Raw genomic sequence first — 12,502 nt, forward strand, 5'->3', positions numbered from 1 at the left:
TTCTTTCTTTCTTTCTTTCTTTCTTTCTTTCTTTCTTTCTTTCTTTCCCAATTGTAACTTTCAGTGTGAGTTCAGGAGTTCTCACCTTTTCGTGCGTGAACAGTTTCAACATAGTTGAAATCCTTCCCTCTTGACAATTATCTCCAGTTTGCCTAATGTGATTTCACGGTTCTGGTTTCACTGAATCTATTATTTGGAACATTGTTGGGAAAAGCAAATTGGAGCTGGGATGAGTCCCTTCTCACCTCATCCCGCAACCTCCCCACCTCTATCCCCACGCCCCCCAGGTTGGATCCTGATTCGCCTCTTACTACTGGGCAAATCACTTTGTGTCCTTGTGCCTCAGTTTGCTGATCCATAAAATGAGGCAGTGGATCAGAGAATCTCTAAAGTCCCTTCTGGTTCCAATATTCTGTTCTAGGAGCCCTTCTAACCCTGACATTCTATGTTCTGAGGTTCCTTCTTGCTCTGACATTTTAAGTTCCAAGGTCTCTTCCAGCTCTGACATCCTGCGTCCCAAGGGCCCTCCCAACTCTGACATTCTGTGTTCTAAGGGTCCTCCCAGTTCTGACATCCTGTGTTCTAAAGGCCTTCCCAGCTCTGACATTCTGTGTTCTAAGAGCTCTCCCAGCTCTGACATTCTGTGTTCTAAGTTCCCTTCCAGCTCTGACATTCTGTGTTCTAAGGATCCTCCTAACTCTTACATTATACATTCTAAGATCTCTTTCCTCTATAATGTTTTATATTCTAAAGAGTTTATATTGTAAGACTTATTTTTTTAATCCAGACCTGCAATTTCATTAGCATAGAGACCTTCCAGTATAGGAACTCCTCCAACATGCAGATCAGTAACTGTCTATAATTTATAGCCTTAGAGATTTACCCATGGAACTGAGATGAAATGCCTTGCCTAGGGTCTCTAACTAGCAAATGGCAGAATCGGCACTTGAACTCAGGTCTTCCTTATCCCAAGGTCAGTTATCTTTCCACTATGCCATACTGTTTCATCCATGAATCTGTAGATCTTAAAATTCCAGTGAAGTTGGTACCGAAGGGCCCTTCTGGAACCCCTGTAGTAGCAGAAGGTCAATGAGATAAGCCATCTATCATGGGATGGTGCTCTAACCAGCCCAGGCTTCTCTGCCTCTGTTTTCTCATCAGACCTGGGAGGAGACAGAGGGAATAAACATTTATTAAGTTCCTCCTATGTGCCAGGCACTGTGCTGAGTTCTTTACAAATAATATCTACAAAATTTACAAATGCTACCATTTGATTCTCAAGGGACTGGCTTGAGGGGTTCAGACATGAAGGGGAGAGTACCTGGCTTCCCGATTCTCCCATATTCTCTCTTCTGTCTAGGATGCAGTCCAGTCAGAGAGGAGACTGTAGCTCTCGAGTTGGGGAGATAGGGCTTATATACATTCAATTAATTAATAAAAATAATAAATTGATTGATTGATTAGACATTGAATGACAAATAGCATACCAGATGTGGAGAACCAAAGATCTTGAATTTCCTTAGAGTGGCTTCCCCACAGGTTACCATCTTTCTAATCAATTCAACAAACTTTGGTCAGACTCCTACTATGTGCAGGCGCTGTGCTAAGCATTTTACTATTATTATCTTATTTGATCCTCACAACAACCCTGGGAAGTAGGAATTATTATCCCCATTTGGAGCTGAGGAAACTGAGGCAAACAGTGGTTCAGTGACTTGTCCAGGGTCACACAAGGCTAGATTTGAACTCAGGTCTGACTCCAAGCCCAGTGCTTTCTCCACTGTTTCAGCAGCTGCCTCTCGCGATAGGGAGCCACTGATTTTTAGTAGTGGGGGATTAGTGGTGACACTAATAGGAATAATGTCAATTTTTGTGCTATGATGAAGAAAAGACAGAAAGACCAAGTAGGAGGTTTTAGCTATAGTTCAGAAGAAAGTGAGAGAAGTCTAAATGGGGGGAAAGGACTCTGAGAGTTTTATAGTTGCTTTTAAAATTTGATCTAAATGAAAGAAAAAACCACAACCCATCAATGTGTAGTCAATTGGGCTACGATGAGTCTAGACCTCACATGACAGGAATATGGTCTATTTTTTCTCCTCTCCTAGCCTTTCTTTCTTGGCTGGATCTAGAAGAACTTGTGGGGGCAGCTAGGTGGTACAGTACAAAGAGCACCAACCCTGGAGTCAGGAGGACCTGAGTTCAAATCTGCCCTTAGATATTTACTAGCTGTGTGACCCTGGGCAAATCACTTAACCCTGATTGCCTTACTAAAAAAAGAAGGAGAAGAAGAACTTGTGCCTGGCTAGTGCAGCCCTTGTGAACCCAGAGTCATCTCTGCCAGGGAGTGTGCTGGATCGAGCTCAGCTCCAATAGGCTCTGGAGAGCCAGTTGTTAAATTTTTAGAGTGAACAATTATGTCTCAGAAATCCACAAACTTGACAAATTCAGGCTTGATATATTGTTTCCTTGATTGTCTAGACTGAAGAAAGTGATGGAGAAAATGCTAACAATACAAATTAAACTGAAAAGGATTTCATGCATACATCTTTTTCAGAGAGGCGGTTGTTAAATGTTTATCAACACACTCCAATTCTATTCCATAAGTCATCAGAGAGTAGAAAAGTCTCTAATAAAGTGATAAATTGAACAGGATCACTAGTTCCAAATTCGTAATCACTTGGATACAGGTTCAGATAAGATGGTACATGTGAAAGTGAAATATAACATCAAAGATTATTGTGGTTGGAAGAGATTTATCCCAGGTCCAAAAGATAACAAGTAGTGAAGTCGGCACTTGAACTCGTGTCTTAAGATTCTCAATCTAGTATCACGGCTAAAATGTTCTAATCCCCAAAAGGGTTCCCAGGGCTGAGTACTAGCTTTGCAACTTTCTCATCATTCCTATACACACACACACACATACACACACACACACACACACACACACACACTATATATACATATATATGCACACACATATTTAAGGGTATGTGCACACACAAACATGTGTATAGGTAAATGTGTGTATATATAAATGTGTGTATATATAAATGTGTGTATGTGTTAACATATACATATGTACATATGTGTATGTTGTTCCATGAACAAGACACTCCATCTCTTGGCTCTAGGCATTTTCTCTGGCTGTCCCCCATACCTGGAATTCTCTCTCTCCTCTTGTCCAATTACTGACCTTTCAGGGTTCCACTAAGTTCCAACTAAAATCCTGTCTTTTATTGGAAGCTTTCCCTAATCCCTTTTAATTCTAGTTTCTTCCTTCTATACCGGGCCATCTCCAGTTGTCTTGATCTATATCTGGCCTGCAGACCCAGATGGCTCTGGAGGAGAAAGTGAGACTGGTGACTTTGCACAGCCCTCTCTCACTTTAAATCAATTCAATTGCAAATCATGGCATGGCCTCCCTGAGGTCATGGTCCTCTTCCAGAAGGACAAACTACAACCTCCTGTTTTTCCTGTATATAGCTTGCTTTGTATATATTTGTTTGTATGTTGTCTCCCCCATTAGAACGCAAGCTCCTTGAGGGAAGCACTGTTTTTTACCCCTATATGTATACCAGCACTTAGCACAGCGCCTGGCACATAGTAGGTGATTAATATATGTATATTGTTTGATTGATTGGTTGATTATGTAGGCTCACAGCCATACTAATCACCTCCATTCTGCCCCAGAGCTCAACCCACCACTAGTGCTTACTACCTTCTGCAGGTTTCTAACATACAAATACTCCTTCCTGGATAATTCCCATCAATTGATTTCTCTGTTCTTGCCCCAGGACAAGATTGGGTGTGATTGGAGAAAACTCATGAAATCCTGCTGATTTCAGCTACTACAGACTCAAGGCTTACAAATGTATCTAAGCATTTGTTCTTTCTTATGTCATTCCTTCCATGATCTGTCCCAAACCTTTTCTCTCTTCTCTGCAGCCCCATCGTCGTCGTCCACACTGACAGCAGATGACCCGACTGGCCTTCTACTAAGAAGACTGAGGTAGAGAGCATGGGTGCCCTCAGTGTCCCATCTCTATTCCTCAGATCTATCAGCATCAATCACCCTGCCTGTACTCTTTCCCTCTGATCTCCAAAGAAAGGCTACCTCTACGAGGCTGTATAAGGCTATTCAGCATGGCAGAGTGGAAAGGCCCTTGGATTCAGAATCAGAAGACTAGTTAGAAAGCCTACTTTGCCACTTAACTGTCTTTGTGACCTTGGCCATCACTTCACCTCCCTAGGCTTCAGTGTCTGCATCTGTGAAATGGGTGGGTTATATTAAATGGCCAAAAGCTCTAAGTTTATAGGTGGCTCAATGATAGAGCGTGGGGAAATCTGGCCTCAGACGTTTACTAATTATGTGACCCTGGGCAAGTCACTTCACCCTGTTTGCCTCAGTTTCCTCATCTGTAAAATGAGCTGGAAAAGGAAATAGCAAATCCCTTTAGTACCTTTGCCAAGAAGATCCCAAATGGGGTCATGAAAGATCAGACTTGACTGAAATGACGGGGACCAAAAAAAAAAAAACAAAACCAAAAAACAAAAACGGTCCTTCAGCCTGTGCCCTTGATTTTACAGCCTCCTGTTTTCTCTGCGACCCTACCCCAGAGGCTGTCCTTCCCTCCCTCCCATTAGAATGCAATCTCTGTGTGGGTAGAAGCTGGTTTCACTTTTCTTTGTATCCCAGGTACTCAACACGCGTCTACCACCACTTAACAAATGCTTGTTTTTGATTGCCCCTTGTGACCTGTGTGACTTTCCTATCTCTGGGTCTCAGTTTCCTCATCTGTAAAATGAAGGGGTTGAGCTGAATGACCCCTGAGATTCCTGCCTGCTCCTGGATGCTATGAGTAGCTGCTGCCCTTACAGTGGGCAGGGGTGTGCTGAGTCTCTGACCTCCAGGCTCCAGCCCCGCGCCTCTAGTTTAGGCGGGTACTGATTCTAACGCACAAATTTCCCATCTCAAACCACGCTGAGCAGCCAGTTCCCCAGGAGTCTGGGAGTGAGCAGCTACAGCTCCCAGAACAGGCCTGACACCAGCAGATGTTTTCCATCCCTTCCCAGCAGGGCTCCCTGGAAGCTGGAAGCCCCCAAAGCAGCCCGCCAGGCTGACCTCTGCCCACTGGATTCTTTGGGAAATGGACGATCATAACCAGGGCACCTTGTTAATTATCCTCTGTCTCAGTAATCCTTTTCCTTTTTCCCATGGCTGGGGTGCCTCTCGAAAAAGAGATCACGCTCGTGATTTAGAGGCTGAAGGGCCTATAAAGATCATTCAGGGTGGCCTCTTCCTTTTACAGAATTGGAAACTGAGGCCCAGAAAAGGGGAAATGGTTTTCCTAAGGTCATAATGCTTATAAGTAGCAGAGTTGGGGATTCAAACTCAGGTCATAGACTCTAGAGTCAGAGCAGGAAGAGACTTAAGTAGCCATCCAGACCAATTCCCTTCACCTTACACATGAAGAAACTAAGGCCCAGAGAAGATAAATGACTGCCCCAAGATTACTGAGATGAGAAATGGCAGAAACAGTATTCAAACCCATTCCTTTGACTCCCATTTAAGCCTGCTTTCTCCAGCGCCACTTCAAACCTGGTGCCCTTTTCACTGTGCCGGGTGTTAAAGAAAGGTCTTTTCAGTCTATTCTCTTCAAATCAGCAATTATTGAGCACCCATTGTGTACAGAGAGTGGTGCTAGTTGCCAAAGGAGATGAAAAGTTTATGCAACAGCTGCCCTAGTGAATTTGTGATAGTTCAGGGTTATGTGTAGTGGGGAGGGGGTGTGGAAGACAGAAGCTGGAGAATAAAATACTTACAAGCACACATAGACCCCATCTCTACTACTGGTTACCTGGGTAACTTTGGGTGAGTCACTTAACCATTTTAAGCCTCAGTTTCCTCAGCTGTAAAATGAAGTGGTTGGTCTAGAAGACCAATCAGGTCCCTTCCAGCTCTGGATCTATGATCCTACGTACGAAAGCAGATAAAATAGAAGGAAATACGGCCTCTAGATTCAGTAATTGAGTCTGGGCATCTATGAATAAACACTGCAGAACAGAGGGAAGTGATCCCACATTTGATGAGACAGAGGACTCTGGAGTTTGAGGAGAACGTGGAACCACAGCACACTGTTCCTGAGTGGTTCAAAAAAGAAATGAGAATCATGAGAGCACGATTTATGTCCTGCACAACAAAAATTATGGGCAGAATTGGAAAACCAGAATCTGCAATGGCAAGGCTTACCAAAGAAGCAAAAGAGAGAATGGCAGACTGGGGGTGCAAATATACAGAAGTAAAGCATGATCCAGAAGAAGGAGAGCAAAAAAAGAATAACTTGGAAAGAAAGTATGTTCACTATGCAAGCCAAATGTCCTGATCTTGAACATGGGATGCACAGAGACAATGCAAGGATCACAGATCTTCCAGAGGAACAGGACAGGACAACACCATAAAGAAGGAAATAACAGACCTGCCCAGAATTTCTGAATGTAGAAAATGAAATTCCAAATGAAAGGATTCACAGGTCACCTCCAGGAAAAAACCGAAGGCTGCAAACTCTCAGGCATAAAGTGGTTAAAATTAACTATTCAATTCAGAAAGAATGAGTTCTGTAAGCATTCGGGAGAAAGACCTTCAAATACAAAGGAAGAGAAATTCAAATAATACCAGACTATTCTGCACCTACCAGAAAATGTAGGAAGGTATGGAATACTATGTTCTGAAGAGCAGCGGAACTTAGGGTGACCTATCCTGCAAATCTGAGTTTAGCAATAAAGGGAAAAGATGGATATTCAATATTAAAGAGGCATTTGAAATATTTTTAGAAAGAAATTCAGAGCTGAAGAGATTATTTACTTCTTGAGCATTCCAAACAATAGCAGTGAGTAAGTGGGGGAGTGAATAAATACAGCAGGCAAGGACTGCTACAGTGACAATAAAAAGACCACTAAGGGACTTCTTTTTAATTGTACATAAGGAAACAAGGGTGAAGGTGGAAATCTGGTAGAGGTAGCAGCAAAGAAGCAGATGGGGTATTATGAACCCAACCTAATGGCACCCTACCTACAGGTAATCAATGCTTTTGTGGTGGGACCACATTACAACGTGGGAGAACACATGAAGGGGGTAGGGGATGGTAACTGGAGCTCCTGGGGGCGACCAGCACCTGGGGGAGTGGGAGAATATGGACTCAGGGAGGAGATTTAGAGGCAAGGGGGTGGGGGGGGAAGGTAACAAGAGGAGGATATAGTTCAGTAGTCAGCTGCATAATCAGGGACATGGTGGAAGAGGAGCCCAACCACAGGGTAGTGTCCTCTGTGACACCTGTAATAATTGGTATCGTTCTGGGAGTGAGGCACAAAGGAAAAGGGGAATCTACATGGTAATGGCAGAAACCACCTCGATAAGAGAGTGTAGAATTAATACTTTGCAAGCTTTGATTATACAAGGAATTCAGAAAAAGGAGAGAGATCAAATAATTATAGAAGTCTTGAATCAGAGAATGGGAATATAGAGGAGACAGAAAGAAAGAATAGATAATAAAGAAAGTGAGAGAAATTGTTTTTGAAAGGAGCAGAAAAAAATGGAGCTTTTAAAACTAACAAATAATACTAGTTGAAAAGGGAGGAGGAAAGGGAAATCTACTTGACTAAGAGGGAAAAGGTTGGGAGAAGGAATTATATAACCAGATAAAAGCAGAAGAATAAAAGGAATAAGCACACCCCCAAAGTGAAGGGGGTAGTAATAAAGAGGATTGCCTTTTCTTGCTTCCCAGCCCTCTTGGCAACAGGTCTCTGGCTAAGGGTCCTCCTGCACTGCAGGCAGGAAGATGGTGATTTCAAAGAAGATGAAAAAGTCACTGGAGTCCATCAACTCGAGACTCCAGCTGGTTATGAAAAGCGGCAAATACGTGCTAGGCTACAAACTGACCCTGAAAGTGACCAGACAAGGCAAAGTCAAACTGGTCATCTTAGCCAACAACTGCCCAGCCTTGAGGGAATCAGAGATTGAATATTATGCTATGCTGGCCAAAACTTGCATGTATCACTACAGCGGCAATAACATTGAATTGGGTACAGCATGTGGGAAGTACTACAGAGCATGTACGCTGGCTATCATTGATCCAGGTGATTCTGATATCATTAGAAGCATGCCAGAACAGACCAGTGAAAAGTAAACTGTACAAAAGTGTTCTTTAATAAACGGGCCAGAACTTGTTTAAAAAAAATAATAATAAAGAGGATCGGGGGTGAGGGGGAACAGGGCCACCTTAAAAAGATTACAGTAAAGTAACTAAAGGAACATAGTGTTTACTTTGTTTATAGCAGAAGACGGAGGATCATAACTTGAAAAATCTCAATATTAAAGGCAGATAGAGGAAAATAGAAACCTAATTATCTTAACTTTAAATGTGAATGGATTGAACAATACAATTAAATGAAAGAGTGACAGATTGAATAAGAAAACAAAACCCTACAATCTGCTGCTTACAAGAGACACATTTAAAAATAAAGACATTCAAAAAATAAAACTGAGGGGATGGGGAAAATATTTACCACACATCAAGTGAATCAAAAAAACAAAAATCAGGAGTTGCAATCATGCTATCTGACAAAGCAAAAACAAACATTCAAAAAAAAAAGAGGTAAAGAAGGAAACTATATTATGCTGAGAGGAACCACAGACAACAAATCAACATCAGTAATAAAGTTATATGCTCCAAATGCCTTGGGCATCTAAATTCATAAAGTAAATATTATCTGAGTTTCAAGAAGACGTGATAACAATAATGACAGGAGACTTCAATATCCCTTTCTCAGTTTTGGATAAGTCTAACAGAAAAATAAATGAAATGGGAAATATGGAACTGAACAAATTGCTGGAGAAACCAGAGTTAAAAGATTCATGATGTCTTCTAAATGGAATAGCAAAAGAATACATATTCATCTGCACCACAGGAAACTTTTACAAAAATTGACCATGTTCTAGAGCACAGAGATATTGCAAACAAATATTAAAAAGCAGAAATAATTAATTCATGCTTTACAGACAATAATGCAATAAAAATAACAATCAGTTCAGGATCACAAACAAAAATTGCAGATCCAAATGGAGACTTAACAATGAAATCCTAACTAATGAGTAGGTCATAACAAATCATAGAAATAATAATTATGTAAAAGAAAAGAATCACAATGAAACAACTTACTAAAATTTCTGGTATGCAACTAAAGCAATCCTCAGGGGGAAAATCACATCCTCATAAAAATACACTAAAAAATAGAAAAATAGAGGATTAACAAACTGAATATGCATTTTTAAAATTTAGAAAGTAAATAAATAAGTAGACCTAAAACAAGCACAAAAGAGGAGATATTAAAAATTAGAAGGGAAATAGATAAACTAGAAGCAAAAAATCATAGACATAATAAAGCTAAAATCTGTTCTTTGAAAAAAATTAATATTATTGATAAATCTTTAATCTGATTAGAAAGAAGAGAGCAGAAAATCAAATCAATAAGCTAGCAAATGAGCAAGGTGAAATCACAACAAACCACAAGAAATGAAAAAGAATAATTAAAACATGTTATTCACAGTTATATGCTAACAAAACTGAAAACACAAAAGAAACAGAGAAATACCTTCAAAACTATAAAATATGAGAACAATCAGAAGACCAGATAGAGATCTTAAAAAACCCAATCTCAGAAAAAGGTAATAGATCTGGTCGTAGAGGAATTACCAAAAAGGGAAAAAAAACTCCTGGTCCTGATGGATCCACAGAAGAATTCTATCAAACATTTGAAGAATAGCAAGTACCCATACTTAACAATATTCCCAAAAATTGAAGAGAGAAAGCACTCTACCAGAATCCTTTTATGATACAAATATAATTCTGATACAGAGAAAGATAAAACACAGAAAGAAAACCATAGGACAATATCATTAATGAACATTGACTCAAGAATGTTAAGCAAAAGTCTGCCAAATAAACTATAGTGATTCATCCAAGAAATCATTCATTATGACCAAGTGGGATTTACAATAGGGATGCAAGGAAGGTTCAACATTAATAAAACAATCGATATAATTAATTATATTAAAAATCAGAAGATACAAAATTAATAAAGGTAGAAGACTGAGATGAGGGGGGAAAGCATTCTGGACGTGGGGGTCCAGTGAAAAAGCAGAGAGATGGGAGAGTAGAATGTGTGGCAAAGAGTAACACTAGAAAGGCTGAAAGGCTTGGGTTTCACTATTGTGAGGAGTCTTTTATCTAAGCAGATGCATTTGAACTTCACTGAGGAATGAGGGGAGCAATAAGGAGCTATGGAGGATTTTTGAGCAGAGGAGTGACAGAACCAGACAGGTGCATGAAGAAGATCTATACAAATTCTCTACCATCAGCATGAAGGATGAATTGGAAGGGAGATAAGGGGAGACAGAGAGACCTGTTGAGAGGCTGTTGCAATAGGCTTAAGTAATAATAGAGACAAGTCTTCCTATTGAAAAAGGCAGCTAGGTGGTGCCATAGTGCATCAAGTACCAGGCCTGGCATCAGGAACACTCATCTTCCTGAGCTCAAATCTAGGTTCAGACATATATTAGCTGTGTGACCCTGGGCAAGTCACTTAACCCAGTTTGTCTCAGTTTCCTCATCTGTAAAATGAGCTGGAGAAGGAAATGGCAAATGACTCCTGTATCTTTGCCAAGAAAACCCCAAATGGGGTCATGGAGAGTCAGACATAACTGAAAAACAACTGACCAACAGCTTCCTATAAAGATGGAGACATTGTACAGAACAGTCACCATAGACACCTAATGAGCCTTTCATTTTCTTTGTCCTGGCTCTTAGGGCAAGTGACTTCCACCTACCACCCCCCTCCACCCTTCAAGGTCCCTTCTCCCTCCCCGCCCAACCTGGGCTCCAGACCACCAAGTTCTGACTCAGCCTCGATCCTTCCTCCCACATCCTCCACTCTACCAAGCTCCTTGAATTCCAAGGACCTGAGGAAATGTGATAGCCCCTCCATGGCATGCTTGAGCGGGTGGGTGTTGAGGGGCGGGAGGGGACTTCACAGAGAGGCAGCCTGGTGGAGTGGAGGGAGCACTGGACTTTCACCCAGAAGTCCTGGATTCCAGTCATGATTTTATCATTGGGCCTCTTCTCTGGGCCTCAGTTTGCTCAGCTTTAGAAGGAGGGGGCTGAGCTAAGTCTTCTCTAGCATTCCCCTCAGCTCTAAGGTTCTGGGCTTCTGAAGAAGCGCAATGGACTTGGAGTCGCGAGTCTTGGCTTGGCACTTTGCTGTTCATAATACTTTGGGCAAGCCACAATGATTCTTTAAGCCTCGGTTTCTCCATCTGTAAAAAAATCTACATTTCTTCTTCTTTTCTTCTTTCTTCTTCTTCCTTCTTTTTTTCTTCTTTCTTCTTCTCTTTTTTCTTCTTCCTTTTTCTTTTCTTTCTTTCTTTCTTTCTTTCTTTCTTCTTCTTCTTCCTCCTCCTCCTCCCTTTTTTTGTGGTTCTGTTTTTTTTTAAGTGTATATTATATTTAACAAGGTAGAGACAAAAGTGCCCCGTATGTTTGCGTCCCCTTAGGAACTCTTTCATTTCCTCTGTGTATTTGTAAAGCTTTATTCCTGCTTTTTTTTCCCCAGCTTCTCTCTCACTGTCCACACCACCCTCAAAGCCCTCCCTTCTAACAAATAATTATAGCTTAGCAAAACAAACCAACCCATTGGCCTTGTCTGAAGATGTATGTTTCCTTCTGCTCCAGTGATCTTCCTAGCACACCAGGCTGACCATGAAGGAGGAAAGAAGAGAGGGTATCAAAAAGTTAAAAACAAAAAAGCCAACTCAGCATCCCATAGAATGAGGGGAGAGGGAATGGGTAAGCCAGGCCCAGCCCTGACAGCCTCCAAACAGGGTGCACATATCTATGTGATCATCACCGGCTCACAGGATAGCGACGCCCTGGGCCAAAGGCCCAGTGGTCTCATACTAGCAATGATTCTGTTCCCCTCTCTCCCCTTATGCAATCCTAGAGAGGGGCGGCTTAACATAAAGGAAAACACACACCATACCCTTGCTCAAATACTTGATAGTTGACTTATCTCAGGCAAGTTATTTCCCCACAATGAGCCTCAGTTTTCTCATCTGCAAAACGGGGATAATCAGCCTTGCCCTGCTTCCCTAAAAGTAGAGCTAGGAGGGTAAAATCAGATATTAGGTATGACTGTGCTGTGTGAAGGTCGCTGTGCCTTTCCTAGCCTTCTCCCCTGGGGATAGGGTTCAGAAAAAAAAGTGAAAGGACAGGGGCTGGTATTAGGATTAGGAATGAAACCAAGGCTTGAGCTGAAGTTGGGGCTGGAAGGCAGGGACGCATCAGGCCGGGAACTCCCATGGATCTTTGAACTTGTGTGTCTGGGGTGGGGGTGGGGGGACTGGTGGGAAGGCTTCCTGGTGCGTGGAAAGCAGAGACCAAGACCGGCAGCG

The 12,502-nt window shown here is 41.7% G+C and overlaps 1 pseudogene; it reads left to right on the forward strand.

Moving 5' to 3' along the window:
• Nucleotides 1-7,835: 7,835 nt before the first annotated feature.
• On the forward strand, nucleotides 7,836-8,208 carry LOC114027358 (annotated as a pseudogene).
• Nucleotides 8,209-12,502: the final 4,294 nt, after the last annotated feature.

Source organism: Vombatus ursinus, unplaced genomic scaffold (assembly GCF_900497805.2).
Source record: "Vombatus ursinus unplaced genomic scaffold, bare-nosed wombat genome assembly UNPS02014859.1, whole genome shotgun sequence".
Taxonomy (NCBI): Eukaryota; Metazoa; Chordata; class Mammalia; order Diprotodontia; family Vombatidae; genus Vombatus; species Vombatus ursinus.